This window comes from Eubalaena glacialis, chromosome 3 (assembly GCF_028564815.1).
Source record: "Eubalaena glacialis isolate mEubGla1 chromosome 3, mEubGla1.1.hap2.+ XY, whole genome shotgun sequence".
Lineage (NCBI taxonomy): Eukaryota > Metazoa > Chordata > Mammalia > Artiodactyla > Balaenidae > Eubalaena > Eubalaena glacialis.
The window spans coordinates 191,502,031-191,523,328 of record NC_083718.1 but is presented as its reverse complement, the minus strand read 5'-3'; positions in this window follow the sequence as shown (position 1 = coordinate 191,523,328).

Below are 21,298 nucleotides of genomic sequence, written 5' to 3'. Positions count from 1 at the left end.
TGCACACCCCACTAGGCTCAGCCGGTCTTTCTTCATCCCTCCACGCAGTCGTCACAGACTTTAATTATACTCACCATGCAACTCTTCGGTTAAAACCCCTGGGCCTTCTGAAGCTCTGGAACATTTCCCCTGCCCAAGCTCCAGCCCACACCACTTGATGGCTGTTGTGTGCAAACACAAATAACTTTGAAAAGGAGCAGAAAGGAAGAGGGCGCTGGTGTGAATGGGATGCTTCCGCACCTGGGCACAGCCGCTGGCGAGACGGTGATGACCCGGTGGGTGGTGGAGACACAGGGAACACAGAAATTAAGGCCAAGGCAGCTATGAAAGAGGAAGGGAAAGAGAGAGAGAGAGAGATTGTTTCCATAGGGACAAGCAGGGCATCAGCAGGAAGTTGGGAGGAGCTGTCCAGCGCGCAGGCCCGGCAGTGTGGCCCGAGGACAAGGACGGACAGCTCAGGAGCCGAGGCCCCAGCCATGTGCACTGGGGGCAACAGACCATGGATTTGACTCTGCTCTCCCTGCGTGTGAGCTGCTCCTCCTGCCGTTCAGGGTCTGTTACTCATCCGACTGCCATCGTGAAGAGCAGACAGGAGCACCCCATGTGAAACACTCCCAAGGGTCACAGGTCACACCGCAGCCCCAGCAGCGAGTGGCAACAGAGAAGGGGAGTCCTGGCCTCAGAGCCCCACAAACGTCGTTTTGATCCTAACTCCGGCTCTGTCCAGCTGTGCAACACAGAGCAACTCACACACTCTCTCTGGGCTCTGGATCCACCTATATGAAGTCGGATTCTAGCTCCCCATCTCACAGGACTGTGTGATGGGGAGCTAGGGCCCTTGGGAAGGGCTGGGTGACTCACAGACAGTGTGAGAACATGTGCTCCTTTCCCTCCACAGCTCACACCTGGTGACCGACAGCTGCGTCTCTCCAGGGCACCAGCAAGTTTATTGGATTCTTCGTGGCTCCACTTGGAACCCACATTTTGAGAGCACCCCAAAGTCAGAAAAGAATTCTCCATGGAGCATGGGTTCCTGCCTCCCTGTTTGTTGCCCAGGGATGTCTTGGTCAGACAATGGCTCATCTTGAACTTGCTCCCAGCCATGGGAGGGGCATCCACAGAGGGCAGCGTGGATTGGGGAGGCACAGGTCAGTCTGAGGTCTGATGGCTGGTGATTCGGTGGCCCCTGGAGCTGTCCCTCCCTCCTTCCAGCCACTCAGACCACAGCTGGGCTCGGTATTCTAAAAAAAGGCAACCCTCAGAATGGGAGAAAATATTTGCAAATGAAGCAACTGACAAAGGATTAATCTCTAAAATATACAAGCAGCTCATGCAGCTCAATATCCAAAAAACAAAAAACCCAATCCAAAAATGGGCAGAAGACCTAAATAGATATTTCTCCAAAGAAGATATACAGATTGCCAACAAACACATGAAAAGGTGCTCAACATCACTAATCATTAGAGAAATGCAAATCAAAACTACAACGAGGTATCACCTCACACCAGTCAGAATGGCCATCATCAAAAAATCTACAAACAGTAAATGCTGGAGAGGATGTGGAGAAAAGGGAACCCTCTTGCACTGTTGGTGGGAATGTAAATTGATACAGCCACTATGGAGAACAGTATGGAGGTTCCTTAAAAAATTAAAAATAGAACTACCATACGACCCAGCAATCCCACTACTGGGCATATATCCTGAAAAAACCATAATTCAAAAAGAGTCATGTACCACAATGTTCAGTGCAGCTCTATTTACAATAGCCAGGACATGGAAGCAACCTAAGTGTCCACTGACAGATGAATCGATAAAGAAGATGTGGCACATATATACAATGGAATATTACTCAGCCATAAAAAGAAACGAAACTGAGTTATTTGTAGTGAGGTGGATGGACCTAGAGTCTGTCATACAGAGTGAAGTAAGTCAGAAAGAGAAAAACAAATACCGTATGCTAACACATATATATGGAATCTAAAAAAAAAAAAAAGTTCTGAAGAACCTAGGGGCAGGACAGGAATAAAGACGCAGACGTACAGAATGGACTTGAGGACACGGGGAGGGGGAAGGGAAAGCTGGGACGAAGTGAGAGAGTGGCATGGACGTATATACACTACCAAATATAAAATAGATAGCTAGTGGGAAGCAGCCGCATAGCACAGGGGGATCAGCTCGGTGCTTTGTGACCACATAGCGGGGTGGGATAGGGAGGGTGGGAGGGAGGGAGACTCAAAAGGGAGGGCATATGGGGATATATGTATGCATATGGCTGATTCACTCTGTTATACAGCAGAAACTAATGCAACATTTTAAAGCAATTATACTCCAATAAAGATGTTAAAAAAAAAAAAAATGACCCAGATACTCTCCTGCTCTGTATGGACACCCAAAGCTAAGAAGACTCAGGCGTGCTTTCAGCTGGACCCTCACTCACCACTGCACCCATCAGCCTGGATCTGGCTCTGGCTCTGGCACCAGCTTCCTCCAGCAAACACAAGAGATCACGTTGGATTCTTCTGTGCCCTCCGAGACTGCTCAGAGCTGCTTCCTCCATGAAGCGGTGCTTGATTTCCCCCAGCTGGATGTAATATCTCTTTTCTGAACTCCCACAGATCTTTATGTTTCTCTTTAATGGCATCAATAACTTCCTACCAGTGTTGGCTACATACTTTGGAGGGCCCAGTACCAAGTGAAAATGTTGGGCCCTTGTTCAAAAGCAGCAAGAAAGTGCCATTAGAGTTACTAAAACATGAAGTTTTCCTCTTTCTTCCCCAATCTCTATCGACTGTCACTTTTGTTTAATTTTCCATTTAATGTCTTTTTTTTTTTTTAATTTATTTTTGGCTGTGTTGGGTCTTCGTTTCTGTGCCAGGGCTTTCTCCAGTTGCGGCGAGTGGGGGCCACTCTTCATCGCGGTGCGCAGACCTCTCACTATCGCGGCCTCTCTTGTTGCGGAGCACAGGCTCCAGACGCGCAGGCTCAGCAATTGTGGCTCACGGGCCCAGTTGCTCTGCGGCATGTGGGATCGTCCCAGACCAGGGCTCGAACCCGTGTCCCCTGCATTGGCAGGAGGATTCTCAACCACTGCACCACCAGGGAAGCCCTTAATGTCTTCTTAAGTAAAGAAACTTTAAAGTTTTAAATTATTAGCATGCATTTTACCATTCCTCTTTATATGGTGCAATGTCAGTTATAAAGGCAAAGTTAAACTCTATGTGGATTCACCAGAACTATACCATTCAGGTTTTGTAGTTCATGCATGCATGTGTCATGGGCAGGGCCAGCTTCTTGAATGTTGGACCCATGTGACTTCGAGAACGTTACTTGAAACGGGCAGCAGGAACCACGGTTGTCACGCATATGGTATGTATGTGTTTCCTCTGCTCTGCACGTGCTCCATTGTGCCAGCAGACTTCACTTACAAAACGTAAGATCAAAGAGAAAATGATCAATAATTTCAAGATGGTGACAGCAGGCCATTAAAGCCACCACGGCCCTTCTGAGCATGAGCCCTGTGTGGCTGGACAGGTCACACACCCAGGAAACTGAGCTGCTTCCTCCTTTGTTTATTGTTGGTTGAAACGAGGCTTCCCTCTGACTCCAAACTGTGAGCTCATCAAAGAAGAAATCTGGGCTCTAGTGTCCTGCACATGGTGAATGAACGAAAGAATGAATGAAGAGTCAGTACATGTGTTTAAAGCCAGGACTGACACTTCACACGTGCTACACACTGAATGTCTGTGTCCCCCCAAATTCATATGTTAAATTGTAATCCCCAGTGTGATGGTGTTAGGAGGTGAGGTCTTTGGTAAGTGATTAGGTCGTGAGGGTGGAGCCCTCATGAATGGGATTAGTGCCCTTATTAAAGACCCCAGAGAGCTCCCTTACCCTCTTCCCACCATGTGAGGACACAGAAGAAGACTGCCACCTACAAAGCAGGAAATGGACCCTCATCAGACACCCAACTGGCCAGCACCTTGATCTTAGACATCTAAACTCCAGAACTGTGAGAGAGAAACATCTGTTGTTTAAGCTGTCCAGTCTCTGGTGTTTTTATGACAGCAACACAACAGACTAAGGCAACACTCAAGCCAGATTCAGCCCTCTTCCTTCAGCTGCTTGCAGAAAGATAAATATCATATGATATCACTTATATGTGGATTCTAAAAAAGTGATACAAATGAATTTATTTACGAAACTGAAGTAGACTCACAGACATAGAAAACAAACTTATGGTTACCCAAGGGGATAGTGGGAGGAGGGGAGATAAATTAGGAATTTGGGATTAACAGATACACACTACTATATATAAAATAGATAGACAACAAGGACCTACTGTGTAGCACAGGGAACTATACTCAATATCTTGTGATAATCTATAATGGAAAAGAATCTGAAAAAGTATATATGGATATATAAATGTACATATATATATATGTAACTGAATCACTTTGCTGTACACTTGAAACTAACACAGCACTATAAATTAATGATACTTTAAAAAAAATGGAAGTGGCTAAGTTACAATGGGCCACACTTCCCCTATAAGGAACATGGGATTCCATGTGAAAAGCCATAATTTTTAGATTCGATATACAAAAGAAAAATATCCCTTGTCTCTGCAGAGATGAGCACTGTTCTCAGAAGTGCATTAAGATCAGAAATGCATGACTCAGACACACTTGATCCAAAGAATCTGGATACCTTTGGCTGTGATTCATTCATTTATCCACTTACTCAACAAATAAATATTTATAAAATGTCCACTCTGTGTACTGGGATACACCATAGAAGAAAACAGAGTCACCAAACATTTTTCCAGTGGAGAGATAAACATTAGATGAAACTCAAAAGTTAGAAGAATAGAAGACAATTACTGGCATGAAGAAACCTGAAACGGAGAGGGCAGAGGGGTGCTGGATTAGTGGGGCTGCACTTCCAGCCCGGAAGTTGTGTTGCCAAAACGCACCCTCTGTTCACCGGTGCCGAACAGAAATGCAGAGACAGAGTTTTGGGTGAAGTAGAAAAGAGTAGCTTTATTGCTTTGCCAGGCAAAGGGGGCCACAGTGGGCTAATGCCCTCAAGGCTCTGTGTCTCCCCTCGGAGGGAGTGGTGAGGAGTCTTATCATGTTCAAGGAGTAGGGTGTGGTCGGCTTGTGGACATTCTTCTGATTGGTGGGTGGTGAGGTCATCGGGAGTCAGCATCCTCAACCTTTTGGTTCCAACCAGTCTGGGGTCTACATGCCTGTGGGCAGCATACAGTAAATTTCTCCCACCTGGTGAGAGTTTCAGTATCTGCAAAGCAGCTCAAAGGACATGGCTCAGAATATTATCTATAGCCCTTGTGGAAGAACTAAAAGTCCTTGACTTTGTTTAATGGCTGAAGTACTATTATTTTGTCTTGCTTGACTGTTTTCCTTTCTTTCTGTATTTTCTCATTTCTCTGATTAAATTTGTTCTTTGACTGAAGTTTTTCTACAGACAAAAGCCAGGTGGAGGACATGGGTGGGGTCTATGGTGGGAAGGCCTCATAGGGTTCTACTCAGTTACAATTGGAGAAGACCACTCAGAAGAGGTGACATTTAAGCAAGGATTTGAACCAGATGGACTGAGCCATGTGGCAAACTCAAGGCTCCCACGATGTCGGACGGGTATTACAGGCACTCCTGAGAAGGGAGACCAGATGGGGTTCTGCCCGCAGATGCTCTGCCAGCTCCCAGGTCCCCGGCCGCCTCTTGTCTGAACCCTAACCAGCCCCTCCCTGGCTCTGCATGTTATGAGGTGGATGCCTACCATGCACGAGGCTGCAAGACTGCTGTGCAGCCAATCTTTGGGGATTCTGGGTGTGATCCTACATTTGTGTTGCCTCCATAACAAAGTACCACAAGCTGGGGGGGGTTAAACTAGAGTAATTTATTCTCTCTCAGTTCTGGAGCCCAGAAGTCTGAAATCAAGGGGTCAGCAGGGCTGGGTTCCCTCCAAATCCTCTCAGAGAGGATTCTCCCCTTCTTTCAGTTTCCCATCACCCCAGGCATTCCTTGGCTTGTAGCTGTATCACTCCCATCTCTGCCTTCATCTTCACATCGTCTTCTCCTTGTATCTCTGATTCTTCTTCCAAGGACACAAGTCATATTGAATTAGGGACCATTCTAATGATCTCATCTTAACTTGATTGGATCCGCAAAGACCCTATTTCCAAATAAGCCCACATTGACAGGTATTGGGAGTTAGGACTCCAACATATCTTTGGGAGGAACACAATTCAACACGGCAGTGGATGGAAGGTAATTATTTTATTGACTCCCAGAGAGATTGCACTGTCCGAGGTGGCTCATCCATTTGTCTGACTGAAGACAGGCCATATCTCTGTGCCAGCGGAAGGTGATGCTTTCAAATCATCTTTCCTCTCACTCTGGGCTCTGAAGACACAGGTGTTTGGGTTGGGAGCGGCACTGACCACTCATTACCAGCTGCTGTGATTTCTGTGGGGAGATAATTACGCGGTTTTGTTCACTCAAAAACAGAAAGAATATGCTGCCGTCCAAGCTGGGTACCTCCACGATCTCCTGGGTCACCCAATATGTCTCATGGCTTCTGGTCTCTCATTTCTGATTTCCAGTTTTCTACTGCTTTTGATCAGCTATTCCCTGTGGTTGAATCCTTCTGACTTCATCCTTATTGAAGTCTTTAGATGTTGAATTTAATCTCATTTTGGTATTCATGGGGAACATATTCAGTCTTGCTTGGTTTTGTTTTTCCAAAAGACTGAGAAAATTAACTCACAGAACGGTAGTCCCACACTCTCCTCATCCTGCATTCCTTCTGTACCAGTACCCAGTAGCCTCTAGGTTTTGTGTTTTTGAAACAACAACCAAGGAACAATAGCTTGTCACTTGGAGTTACTGCCTTTGACAAATGGCTCAGCACTTTCTCATTATGTAGCAAAAGAACAATGAACATAGGATTTTTTTTCTTGCTACCAAAGATTGCTGTCTATATGTTTAATTAACTATTCTGCTTTTAGTCAGTAAATCAAGCAACAAATTCCCTGGTCCTTAAAGTTGAACACAAGGACCTGTGGGTATAAAACCTTAGGCATCAAATTTCACTAAGCCGTTAAGTCCAAACTTGGGTTTAATGAAAAAAGCAAAGACCAGGAGTCAGGAGACTTGAACTGTCATGCTGACTCTGCCATTTAATCACTGGGTGACCTTGGGGGAGTCGTGTAACCTCTCTGGGTCCTCAGGTCTCTTCTGTAAAACTGGGATCATGCTACCTGCTCTCTACTTAATTCACAGAGTTGCCTGGAGAAGGCAGTGAGGAAATTAATGTAAAGCCACTTTGGAACAGATAAGGAACTCTCCCAGAATTAGTATTTTATTTTAGCCCTATACATCTCCACTGAACTCATTAGCTACAAGTCAAGGGCACAGGTGCCAAACTGGACCAGAAATTATTTGGTGACGACTCCTCAAGAACATGAAACACATTTCTCTGTGTCTTCAGCATGACCTTCAAAAGTTTCCCCCATAACTAAGAACCCGATCCTTCTACAGAGCCATCCCCTTGCTTGGGTAAGCTGATGGACCATGCAAGATGTTCTCAAGGCAGTTGCTATGTTTTTAAAAGACAATCCCTCCTGGTCAGGGTGGCCAAACATTTTTCCAAGTACCAAGAATCTCTGGATGGAATAAATGCAAGCAGGGGCTGGGTCAAAGATGGGGGGACGATAGGGGATCTTGATCCAATGTTGTGAAGTAACTTGGCTGAAATATGCGTCTCTGGGCTGTGGCTCTTCGTCTTCTCATCTGAGAAGCTGACCCACGTGTTCACTGCATAGGATGCACTGCATTATTAGAAAACACTGGATTCGCCCTGTACTGCCTCCATCTAATCTGATGCACTGCCCAGGGCCTTGGGGTCTGGAAGGTGTGAGAACAGCGGCTTTCCCACCCTGGAAGGGGACAGAAATGTTTGCCACCAAGCCCGGCAGCCGGCTGCAGTGTTTACAAATCAGGGAGGAGAGCAAAGCATCCCGGTGTCTCAGGGGTATGGAGCTCGGCGGCACCCAGGGGGTCATCCATGGAGCTCAGCAACTCGCCAACTGTTTGCTTGTCCAGTGGAGCCCTGTGCTTTTCTTGGTGCTCTTTTCCCCTCAAATGAACTCTTACGTGAAACAGTATGTATGGAAAGAGATCAACTCTAGTCGTCCAGGTGGAGGATGGGAGGGCCATCCCTGTCCCCCATCCAGCCATGTCCAGGCGACTCTTGGAATCCACTCTACGCCCTGGTTGTGTGGATGTGGGAAGAAAGGCTTGGGGTAGAATGTTTCTTTCTCAGGGTGACACAGCCAGTTAGCAGTGGAGTTGAAACTAGCCCCACCCAGGTCCCTGCACTCTGCAGCCAGTGCTCTTTGAACCCCCCATGGCGGGCATGTGCAATGCACCCGAAACGCTCTAGATCCATCACCAACCATGCCTCCATTCTGAGCTCTGTGACTGTGTAAATGTGAGTACAGAGCACCCAGCAGTGCTGAGCTGGTGACAGGAAACAGACACCAACTCAAATTACCTTAAGCAAGAAAGGGTAATCTGATGGTTTGTGTACCAGATCCGTCCTTCCCAGGGGCTCAAACTATGATCTCAGGGCCCTGTGTCTCTCTCTTCCCCCTTCTTTTTCCTCCCCTCTTCTCCTCCCATCTCCTCTCTTCCTCCCTTTTTCTTCATCCCATTCTCCTCTCCTCCTCTTCTTCTTCCTCCTCTTCCCCTCCCCCCAATCTCTCTCCATCTCTCTACTCCACTCCCCTGCATTTCATTTTGTTCCCAGACAGACTCTCATCTCATGGTGACAGAATGGCTGCCAACAACTCCAGGCTTCCATCCTCATAGCTCCAGAAAGAGAGGTCTATCTTCCCAAAGATTCCTACAGAAACCATGGCCCACTCCTCGGCACACATCAGGCCACCTGCCCATCCCCGAGCCAATCACCGTGGCCAAAGGGGCTGGACCAGCTGGCTGGCTTAGCCCACTCACATGACACCCCCGACACTGAGGTGAGTTTGACTCCAGCCAGAGCACATGGATGTCAAATAGAGGGAGGATGGCCCCCGAGGACTGTGGTTTTGCTGTTACAAGGAAATGAAAAGGGGAAGTTGAACAGGCAAACAAAAAGTCCTGTATATTACAATCAATCCTCAGTTCTAAATTCTTAGGAAAATGTCAGGATATTGGAGAGATCATTTATTTAAAGAAAGTGAAAATGCAATGTTTAATTTTAAATTTAATCTTTCAAAGAATTAAATAAGAATCAAAAAGCCAAATTCCAGAGATGTTCATAATCACACTATTTAAATAGTAAAACAACTGTTCTGCCACGGCTAGACATTTACTTAAGTAAATCATGGGACATCCTCCTAATGCAACATTATGCAGCTTTCAAAGTGATAATTATGAAGGCTGTAGCAACATGGAAAATGTTTCTGAGAGGAAGTAAGTGAAATCATAAAACAAACTGTATCTCTTCTGTGTTTATACAACCACCAACATATTTAATGCTTGGGGCAAAGATTGGAGGGGGATGTAGAGAAATGAGAGAACTTTCATTTATTGGCATGGCAAGCTGGTAGGTGATTTTTTGTGTTATAAGGAACTTAGAAAAGAAAAAAATCAGGAATATATTGGAATGAGTTCAACCCCATGGAGCTCTGCCTTGGCTGTGAGCTCCTGGCAGGGCTCTGCCAGGCTTCATCCAGACCCTGCTTTCTGCAGCTCGCCTTGCACTACCAGAAAGACAAGCCACAACCCAGCACCTGTCGGTTTTAATGTGTGAAGGCAGGTGGAACTGGAGGTTAGGAATAAAATAATGAGGTGTTCTTACAGATGCGTGAGCGGCTGTGGGGTATGTGTGGATTAGATAGTGTCCCACTAAAATCCATTTCTTTCCCAGAACCTCAGATTGTGACCATGTTTGCAAATAGGGTCATTGCAGATGTAATTGGTTAAGAAGGGGTCATTCTGGAGTAGGATGGACCTTAATCCCATTCTACTGGGTCCTCATGAGAAAAGGAGACAGACATATGGGAAAGAAGGTCATGTGACTATAGAGGCAGAGATCAGGGTGATGCATCTACAAGCCAAGGAACACCAAGAATACTGGCAGCCACTGGAAGCTGGAAGTGGAAAGGATGGATTCTTCCCTAGAGCTTTCAGAGGAAGTGCTGCCCTGCCAACACCTTGATTTTGGATTTCTGTCCTCCAGAGCTGTGAGGGAATAAATTTCTGTTGTTTTAAGACTCCGTCCCTTTATGGTACTTTGTTATGGCAGCTTCAGGAAACTCATCCAGGATGCAACATTCAGGAATCCAGACAGGGAGGGCCATTGTAGAATCTGCCAGAAGCCCCTGGGAAAGGTCTCCAGGTTGGACCATGGAAGGAAACTGGCGTGGCAGAGCCTGGTTCCGGGGGAACTGGACCACTAGGCAGCTGACAACATCAGTGACTCAAGCCGAGGCTGTGTGTTCAGCCCACAGTGCTCTGGGCTGGCTCCTCAAATGACGGGCTCCTCCTACAGGTCTCAGCCCAAATTCTCATCTTCAGAACCCTTTCTTCAGTAGTACCAGTGATGTTGCCAATTCAGTCCCTCTTGACCTTCACCAGCCCCCCAAAGCCAACCCCAATACATATCAATCTCAATAAAAATTGTATGTTGGTCCTACAAATAAATGTACCTTGGGATCAGTCCCAGACCTTTGTTTCAACCAGAAAGGCAACCCAAAGCCTCTGTTCTGGGCTACCTGTTACTTCTCATCTCCACACTCAGCATCGTGTACCTGCCTATCTACCAAGGTGGCAGGGACCCTGAAAGACCAGAGTCCCCCTGTTAAGTCCTCCAACGGGGAGCAATGGTGGGAGGTGGAAAGGGAGGTAAGGAGAAGCAACGGTCTCTGGGTTTGGGTGCTGCAGCAGGGGCAGGAGCTGCTGGCAAGCACTGATTTGGGTTTCTGCTCAAGAAAGGCCCAGTAGCAGCCAAATCCATGGCAGAGAAATTGTGTGGCTCTGAGTATCCTTGCCTCCTTTTGCTCCTCCAGCCCTCAGGAAGGAGGCAGCTTCTGGAAGCTAGATATCTGTTGCCATCTTATCTTCCTCCTTTTGCACCACCAGCCCTTCCAAAGCCTTTGCAGTCAATTCCTGTATTAAATCCTCTCTGTTTGATGGCACGCCAGTGACTCATTTTACTCTCTGGACACTGACCAACCCACAGTCCTATGTAGACATCCAAGAATCCTAATCATACAGCCTTTTCAGTCCTACAATGGCTACAATCATCTTTTCTACTTATGTGCTTGTTTATTTTGTACCTTCCCCATTGAAATGTAAAACCCAAGGACCTCTCTGGCTTGTTCACCACTGTAACCCCAGATTCATGTAGAGATCTCACAAATACTTCTTTGAATGGAGAAGCCCACTGACCAGAAGATAAGAAGGTCACGGTTAACAGAGGAGCAGAGCAGAGTCTCAGAGTGGAGATGGGGGCCTTGAACTCCTTCAGTCTGCTGTTGGAACAGATCCTCGGCCAGGGATGGGGCTGAGGCAGGAGATGGGCTCTGGGACCCTGTAACCTATCTCATCTGGGATGCTTCATCCTCTTCCTCATCCATCCATCTCATCATCTCTCCCTCCTGGCTCCCCAGGGGCCTGAGCACCCCTCTGTGTCCCCGCAGCACCTGGCTCCATGCAGACAGGGGTAGGTGTGCCCCTCCCAGTGGACCAGTGAACTTCTTTAGGACTCAGCCCATGTCTTGTGGGACTTGGGGTCCTGAGACCTCAGAAGGGGCCCAACACACAGCTATGGTCTGTGGATATATGAAGGAACTGGATGGATTATTAGGGTGAGGAAGGAAGGGTTGAAAGCAAGTGCCAGGTCAAGCTTCAATCAACCCTCCCCAAATTAAAGAACCAAATCAATGAATAATAAGCATTTGCCAGATTTTGGGCTTTCCCCTTTCTCCCCTCATTGTCTCCCCAAGGACACTCAGAGGTCATTCCTAATATTATCCCACCAGAAAGATGACAAGGCCAGTTGCCTGGCCTATAGCCACACAGGGGGCCTGAACACAGATGTGACGTCAGCAGTGCCAGCCTCCAGGGCCCCTCTGGTTCCTCTCCCTCTTGATGCTGGTCAGGTGGTCAGGATGGTCCTCCTCATCTTTGTTCTCACTGACATGGGCAGCTGAACCCCCAGGTGTGGAACCAGGCTGCCTCGACTCACACCCTGCCTCAACCACTTCCAGGACCTGGAGCCCTGGGCACGTTTCTGGGCCTCTCTGAGCTCACTTTTCTCATCCATAAGACGGAATTCAAATGACATCTGCCTCATGGAATTGTTGTGAGGATTAAGTAACACAACATAAGGAAGGTGCCTGGTGTGGATACCTGACCAACACCGGCTCTTAGAGCATTAAAGCAACATCACAAAGTGCATTGCCCATCATCAGCATTTTCCCTGTGCTCTCTGAGATCTGGTTCAAGTGAAGACAGAGAGGACAAGGCAGACCCTACAGGTTCCTTCCCTGTTGCTCAGGACCTCCTTGAATCTGTTCCAAGCACCAGTCCCGGAAACCCTGAGCTCTTGCTTCAGCCACTGTGCTGCCCTTGAAATATAATGAGTCACATATGTAATTTTACATCTTCTAGCAGCCACATTAAAAAAATTGTAAAAGAAAAGCAGACAAAAATTATTTTTATATTATTTTATATTACATTATGCTATTTAACCCAATACATCAAAAATATGATCATTGCAACACATAATCAATATAAAAATTGTTAATGAAACACTTTACATCTCTTTTTTTGCACTCTTTGAAACCCAGTGAGTATTTGACGCAGCCCATCTCAATGAGGATGAGCCACATTCCAAGCTCTCAAGAGCCACATGTGGCTCACGGCTACCATGTCGGGGAGAGCAGCTCTGGAGACATAATCTACTTTCAACTGAGCTGGAAGGAATTGGAATTCTGAGGGTTCCCTAGAACCAGCATGTGGATATCTTGTTGTGTCTAAGAGGCAAATGGGACAGCACAGTCCGTGCAAACCAGTCCCAGCCACTGCACACACAGCGTCCTCTCCTCCAGCGGCCAGGGCTCTGTGGCACTGATGCATCCTTCCGGGCAGGAGGGACAGCCTGCTTGTGATGCCACTGCTTTAAGACTGAAGTGGAGCCAATTGCTTCATCTTTCACTGTAGCTGCAGGCAACCCATGGAAGCATAAAGCTTCTAGAAACTGAGTTCTGACCCTCTAGTCAAAAATAACTCCATGTCAAGTTCTGCTTTGATGGAGAAGTCTTTGTCTGAGGCAAGAGTCCCTCAGAAAACTCCACAAAAGTCAAGCGGAGAAGGCTCTGGAACTAGACAGGCTTGGGTGGCAGGAACCACATTCCTGAGGCCAGGAGTGAATTCTTGGCCCCTTAGGGGCCAGCCTGCTATGTACACACCATAGAGCCCCTGGTCCCTGGGTGCACAGGTCCCATGAGACCTTAGCTGGCTGATTCTCCAGGGCCCAGACTGGGCAGCTGAACAGGAAAGCCACAGTGGCCCAACACCAGCCCAGACGTAATTTTGCCTCCCCGGGCTGATGGAGAAGAAGAAAAGCTCTTGGTTTACCACCAGGCAGCCCTGGGTTTGAGTCCTGGGCCTTCCACTGGGCTGTGGAGCCTGACGTTAAGAGCACACACCCTAGGATTGGACTAGCTTCAAATCCCCATCCCACCTCTCACAGCTGTGACACTGGGGACAAACTACCAAATCTCTCTGGGTCTCCACTTCCCTGTCTGTGAAATGGGGATAACAAAGGCACGTCCCCTGGAGGGGATGAGTTACCATATAGAAACATGCTCACACTGTCAGCTGGCCCTAACAAGGAACCCATATCAGATGATATTGCTGTGTCATCATCGCTGTGTTTACATGGAATGTTGGTATTGCTGCATCATTGTCATCATCGCCGTGGTTATGACACGGAACATCAGCTCATGGGGACCTAGTCTTCATTCAAAAAACAGGTACTGAGACCCAGGAACATCAAGTGATCTTCCTTAGTTGTCACAGCTAGTTCGTGAGTGGCACAGTCCAGACTTGGGTCTGGTTTTGTGGTACTTGGACTATGACAATCTTTATAGTGACCCGTGAACTCCCAAGCATCCCTGTCCTAGTGACAACATAGATGCAGGAACGTCTGCAGCCACAGACCCTAGGGATACGTGCAGAGGCCCTCAGCACACTGGACAGGTCCCACTCATACTAACTCTCCATTTCTTTAGGCAGCCTACACATAGTTCCCTTTCCCTCTTGGAATGATACATTTTGATTGTTTTATTGCAGGGACGGAATTTAGTAAAGTTCCATCATGATGACAATATACTTTCCTCCCACCAATGTTCTGCAACCATGCTCGGCTGGAACTCCCTGGTCCAATACTGAGCCATTGCTTGGGTGCATCCCCAGGCTTTTCTAGGCATTTTCAGGTACTCAATGGTCAGGGCTACCCACTAGCATATATGAAGCTTTTATGCAAAATTTCAAAAGATCCCTTATGGGTGGATGAATTAGACAAAGGGTGCCTCTCCCTCTGTGTTGATGCAACACCCTCGCTAGGATGCAAAGCTTGGCAAACAGAGCTTAGCATGGATTTAAGCATCTACTGGTCCATTTGGCCAGAAATCTTTGTGCAGTGCACAACCTGGTGACCCTAATAGCAATCTCACTCCAGGTAGTTAAAAGTTCAACTTGATTTAAATCAAAACTTCCATTTTCTCATACACTTTGACACTTTTTTGCCCCCAGTTTCGGACCAGACCATTAACTCAGTGGACCACAAGGGAGTGGGAAGCAGGGTCTGTGATTTCTCTTAATAGCTACTGCTCTGGCTCCTCCAGCGTTGGCTGGGTGATTGAAGATAACCTTATAGGATAAAATCTTCTTTGATTGGGGCCGCTGCAAGGTGGCCATGATTGAAGATTTTTGTGACTGTAGCACAATCAAGACTAGCCTAATTCCATCTTCTGATTGAACTCTTATATTTCTCCTCTCGAGGTCCTCACAGCCAGAGCCTCCTGGGGTTGGCTCAGCCAGGCAGGTGACTCTTTTGGACTGAGTCTTCTCAAGAGATTTCAAGTCTGGCTATTTACCACCACCATAACTAAGCTCATGGAGAAACTAGGTAACTTGACTCTACCTCCCACAAACTCTGGAAGTGGAGATGCCCTTCTCATCACTGTCACGGGCAATCCTGCCAGCCTCTCCCCTCTACGCTTCAAGGTGAGAGTCAGCTCCTGTCCTGGGCTCCACAAAGTCCAGGACTCAGGTCAGATTGTCCCAAGGCATCATCACCCACGGCTGTGGTGTGGGCAGCACGGGTGGGTGGGGGGTGTGCAGCTCTGAGGCACCAGTAATTAGGTTCTTACAGACAGGCATGCAGTTTTCCTGAAGCTTCAAGCACTTGGGTTGGGCAGGACTTCACTGTAGCCCTGGCCCAGGGAGGGACAGAGCCCAGAGGACCCTTCTCTCTGATCAATCTCCTTTGACTTCTCATCTTATCTTATGTATGCCAGAGGTGGGTGACATGGTCACAGACCAGTCTCGCTGTCTCTTAGAAAGTTCTGCGTGTGCAGACTAGCCCACTTCTCCTTTGAAACTGAGGAAAGGCATTACCTATTGATCTCAGTTCTGGGGCCTCCACTCTGACTTCAAGATGAAGGGGGAAATCCTACCAATCCCAGTGTCCTAAGACCTACTACATTTCTGCTTCTACTCTCTGTTTTAGAATGTGAACTACTAATATCATATTCTATGTAGAGGGAACCAAGGCTTTTCAGCAATTTAATTCAGCCTGAAAGACAAGAGGTGATGTCACCTTCACTTAACTGATAATCACCATTATTATGTCTACAACATGAATCTGACAATATTTTCAAGAATCCTGAGCTGCCACTTGTTAAAAAGGTGCCAGACAGGGGCTGCTGCTTCGATCAAAGCCAGGATCATGGCCTTGCTGCCTCAGGTCTCAATGTGCTAATGTCTATTCTGCAATGTTTCTCCATCATTTTCTAAACATCTTCACGCTTGTGCCTCTGACTCTTGGTATATCTCCTGCGTTTCCCTCTTTCTTTGATCAGCTTTGCTTCCCTGGATTTCTCTGCCCCTCTGTGTGTGTGTGTGTATGTGTGTGTGTATGTGCCCATGTGTGTATCTATGCCTGGATTTTCTTAAAATGTGAAAATAAGGAAATATTTCTAAAAACATCCAAATGTTTTTTAAAACAACCTAAACCATGAGGAGGTTGTACTAGATAACTGATCATGAATAGGTGATGATGGTGACTGTGATGATGGTAATGATGATGATGATGATGATATGATGATGATCATGGTGATGATGATGGTGTTAGTGATGGTGATGGTGGTGATGATGGTGATGATGATGATGATGGTGGTGAAAATGGTGATGATGATGGCAGTGATGGTGATGGTAATGATGAAGGTCATGGTGAGGGAGGTGACAATGGGGATGATGATGATGGTGAAGATGGTGATGATGATAATGGCAGTGATGGTGATGGTGGTGATGATGGTGGTGATGTGATGACAATGGTGATGGTGGTGATGATGGTGATGATGAAGGTGGTGATGGTGATGGTGATGATAATAGTGATGATGGTGAAGATGGTGGTGACAGACGATGATATGGCAGTGATGGTGATGGTGGTAGGGACAATGATGGTAGCTAACATCTGTGCAAGGCTTGCTATGTGTCTCGATGCTGAACCCTTTCCATGCATCATCTCATCCACCCCATGAGATAGACACCACAACTGGCCCCACTTAAGAGCTGAGGCACAGAGTGGTTAGGAAACATTCCCAATGGTCAAGCAGCTGATACTGAGAGTGAAAAGCTCTGAAATGCTTCAGCTTTATGGAAGAATGTAAGAAAAAACCCCTGAGTGCCCTTCTAAGAATTCTTAGGACTTAGATGAGAACACCTGCGCCGGGGTGTATTGGGCAGCATTAGCAGGAAGTTTCTGCAGAGACCACAGGTGGAAAAAGACAAGCAGGGTGACAAGGGAACAGCAAGAGAGGTAAGGACTACAGGGAATTGGCACAAAGATGGAACAGATGGAGACCAGCTGCCGGGGGAGGCAGAGGGTACCCCCAGCCTCCCTGGGGAGGATTTAGCCTTTTTCAAACATTGAGTGAAAACCTCTCCTGCTCAGGTAGCACCCAGCTGGTAGCATGGTCTGCTAACAAGGGTGGCAGACTCACAGAGGGGTCCTCTGATGAGTCGTGTGAACAGTCATTTCATTCTATGCCATTAGCCACCAGACTTATTGGATTAAGAGCACCCAGCATAGCCCATAACTTTACATTCTGGCTGGAAATTTTTTCATACCTAGAAATAGTAGACAAAAAAAGGTCATGTGCCCCCCGCTCAGAGTGGCTTTCCACATCTCTAGTCAAGGGGGCCCCAGTCGTCAGCATCCCCAAGTGGATTTAACCACTTGACAATAGACTGCTGGCCCATCACTAAAAAATCATACCCTATGCAGTCAGGAGACAGATTGCGATCCAATAAACCCACAGCCCCAAATTCAGCAAGATCATAATTTGGAAATTATCCCCTCCCCACACTCAGCCTATTTCACAGACTTCACATTGACCTGTCTAATCTCTTATCTGTAGCTATGACATTGTATTTCCCTCTTAATAAGCCTACAAATGTTATAGATGACTAGTTCAGGAGCCGGCAGAACAGGAAGCAGCAGGCATACTAAAAAGGACAATCAGCTCCTCACACCCGCAGCCAGAGCTGCCAGACCCCCTTCGTGCCTGGAATCTCAGTCAGCTCTGGTCCCCATCTGGCCAAAGGGCTAGAGACACGCAGCCCACCTACCCCAGAGAGGGAGATGTATGTGTGTATGTGTCTTCGGTGAGGAAGGGGTGGTTCAAATGGGGCAAGAGGAGCGGTGGTGCTTCTCCCCCACACCAGGCTCCTTCTCATGGGGGCACCCACCCAGTGGTCAGCTCCTCCCTTTCCCTTTCTGCTCTCACAATACTGGGCTCATCTCTCTCTGCCTTAAGCCTTCCGTGGCTCCTTACTGATGTAAGGGCACAGCCCCAAACCCTGAATTCCACACTGTGTCCAAGGACTCTTGTTATTTTTGTTCTACATCCCAACTGAAACTCAGCTCCGTCTGCACCTAAAACTCCATCACTGTGGTTTCCTACCTCCATCCTTCCATCTGGGGTGTACCTCTCTCCTCACTTCTTTACCTGGATGACTCCACTTCACCTCCAAAGTGACAGGCTCCTCCAGGAAGCTTTCCTGAACTGCAGGCACCCATGACTTCTGTAGTGGAGTGAGTGATGACACCCAAAAATATATGTCCAAGTCCTAATGCCCAGAACTTGTGAATGTGACCTTATAGGGAAAAGGGGTTTTGACGATGTAATTAGGAGTCTGGAGATTATCTTGCATTAGGATGGGCCCTAAATCCACTAAGTGTCCTTATAAGAAAAGGACAGCAGAAGATTTGAGACACAAAGCCACAGGGAAAGGCTCATGTGAAGACAAGGCAGAGGTTAGAGAGATGTGTCTGCAAGGCAAGGAGCATCAAGGATTGTCTGCACCACCAGAGGCTGGAGGAAACAGGAAGGATCCTCCCTTAGAGCCGTCAGAGGGTGGATCCTCCTGCCAACACCTTGATTTAACCTTCTGGCCTCCGAAACTGTGAGAGGATAAATGTCTCTTGTTCTCAGCTCCCCCCACCAGATTGTCATAATTTGTTCCAGTCACCCCAGAAAACTCCTACACCCTCCAAGCTGGGTTAGACCCCAGCAGGTACACCACACAACCCAGACCCAAGTCTCACCTCTTTGGTGCATCTATACTGACATCATCCACCTTCATCCCTTCCTCACTGGGCCGGAAGCCCCCTGGCCAAGGGTCTCCTGTCATCTCTGTCTGTCCTAACTCAAGCCCTGGGCATGGGACTCATCGGGGACACAATACGTGCCTATTGTGCATTGAAACAATGTGGAACAGACTGGAATCTCCTTCAGATCTCAGGTAAAAGGACACCCTTGCCCCCCATGCCCCTCCTCTCAGGGGGCAGGAGCCCAAGTCTTCCAAGGCCAACAGGATCGGCTTCCTCTTTGACAAACCCTCAGCCCGCAGCACCCAGCCCCAGCCCCCTGCTACCTTCAGTGACTTCACACCTTTATTCCTGAACAAGAAATTTGTGTCCCTGGCAGGATCTTTCCCTCATCACGATTTCCTAGAAGGGGTCCTCGCACTCCCCAGGCCTCCGGGAAAAATCCAGGTTCCATTCTGCAAGCTAAGACACTCTCTGGCACAGGTAACAGGTGGAAAGAATAAAAAGAGTCCTAAAAATAGAGACAACAAACACTTATCAAGCTTCTACCACATGGGAGGGGCCAAGTGAGGTCCCCGCCAGGAGAGCGGTGCCGCTTATTGATGACCACAGGGCTTATTGGTGCCACCTCTGCATCATTACAGAGGCATCTGCTGGCACTGAAGTTCCTGGAGCCCCAGAGTCCTGACTGTCAAAGTATCATCCATTTACTGGCTGGTCCCCTTTCATCATGTTCTGCTCTGATCTGTCCCCAGCGGGCGTCCCTAATACTGAGAAGATGTGCCCTGCCAACAAAGACGGCAGAGCACTTCTGATGTGCCTCCCTCTCTCCAGAGCCTGTAACTCACCCACGTGGGTCATGAGCTTCCAGGGCCATCAGCCAGGGCCCAGGGGGCACTGCAGGCCCTTGGTGTCATTTTCACCCACCTGCTATGTGCCAGGCGATCTGCTGGGCCACGTGCAGCCAGCAGAGGCAACTGAGATGCTGGCTGTGCCCTGGGGAGCTCACAGACTGGGGAGCAAGTTAGAAAAAGACCGGAGCACAAACTCCCAAAATTGTGAAGAGAGAAACTGTGTCGGAATCTACAGAACCTGAAACTAATTGGTCACCTGAGAGGAGAGAGGAAGAAATAAGCCCAGCTTTTGCTCCTGAGAGATGGAGGACTGGGATACTGTTAGAAAGAAGAAAATGAGGCAGAGAATAAGGAAATTAAAAAATGAGGAGGAGGAAAGATGGGAAGTTCAGTTTTTGACATGTTGGATTTGAACTTGGCAGGACATCCACTTGGGCAGCTTTCTAGAAAACCAGAGGACAGGAACTCTGGAAAGAGCCAGGATTTCAGACCCATGTTTCAAAGTCACCCTCATCTAACAAAGAGACATGGGAAGCCGAGTAATACTCAGGATTCTTACTTAAAACATGTGGTACAAAGACTATATTTGTTAGGATTGCTTTTGGCTGCAAATAATGGAAAAATCAACTGAAAAATTAAGTATTTTTTTCTTCCATAAAACAAAAAGTTGGAGGTGGGAGCTGCTGGTGTTGGTTCAGCAGCTCGATGAGGTCAGGCTTGGTGTCTTGTGATGTTCTTTGTCTTTTTTTCCTGGTGCCAAGGTGAGTGCCACTGCTCCAGGCTTCAGATCTGCATCCAGGACAAGGGGCATGGGATGATGCCATTGGCCTCTCTCTGCATTATCAGGAAAGTCCTCAGAGGACATCAATCCATGCTCACTGGTCAGCACTCTGTCACCTGGCCACCATCCAATAGCATTAAGGAAGCCTGGAGAATGAGATCACCTCATCTTTACAAGGCCATGAACAAAGGAGCAAGGGGAGGGTTAGTGTTGGCTTAGCCGTACCAATGTCTACCATAAGGAAAGTAAGCAAGAAGAATGGAGACTGAAAATATAGTGTTTGGGAAACCAAGGAAGGAAGGTGTTCTAAAATAGGCAGAGAGGTCAAGTGTGTTAACTTCTTCAGATACAGGAAAGCTAGTGGTGAAGTGAAGACATTCCAGTTCTAGTGAAGTTCAAGAGAGAAGAGGACCATGGATGGGGGAAGGAGTGGTGAAGATGTGCGGGGAACAAGAACATCCCAACATGGGAACAAGCTTGGCACTTGGCAGGGGGAACTGAATGGTGTCTTGAAGGGAAGGAACTGCTGTGGCTGCTGATAAGAGATAGAAAATAATGGGGGTGAGGGAGGGAGCAAGCAGTATTCATCCCTGAGGTCAATGGAGGGGTCAGCCTTGGAAAGGAGAGGCCACCATCACAGGAAGGAGAGTAGAAGGAGATGAGACATTTTCAGAAAGGGGTTGAGTTAGGACCATTCTGTGGTCAGTAAAGCTGGAGCAGAGTTCACCTGGAGAGG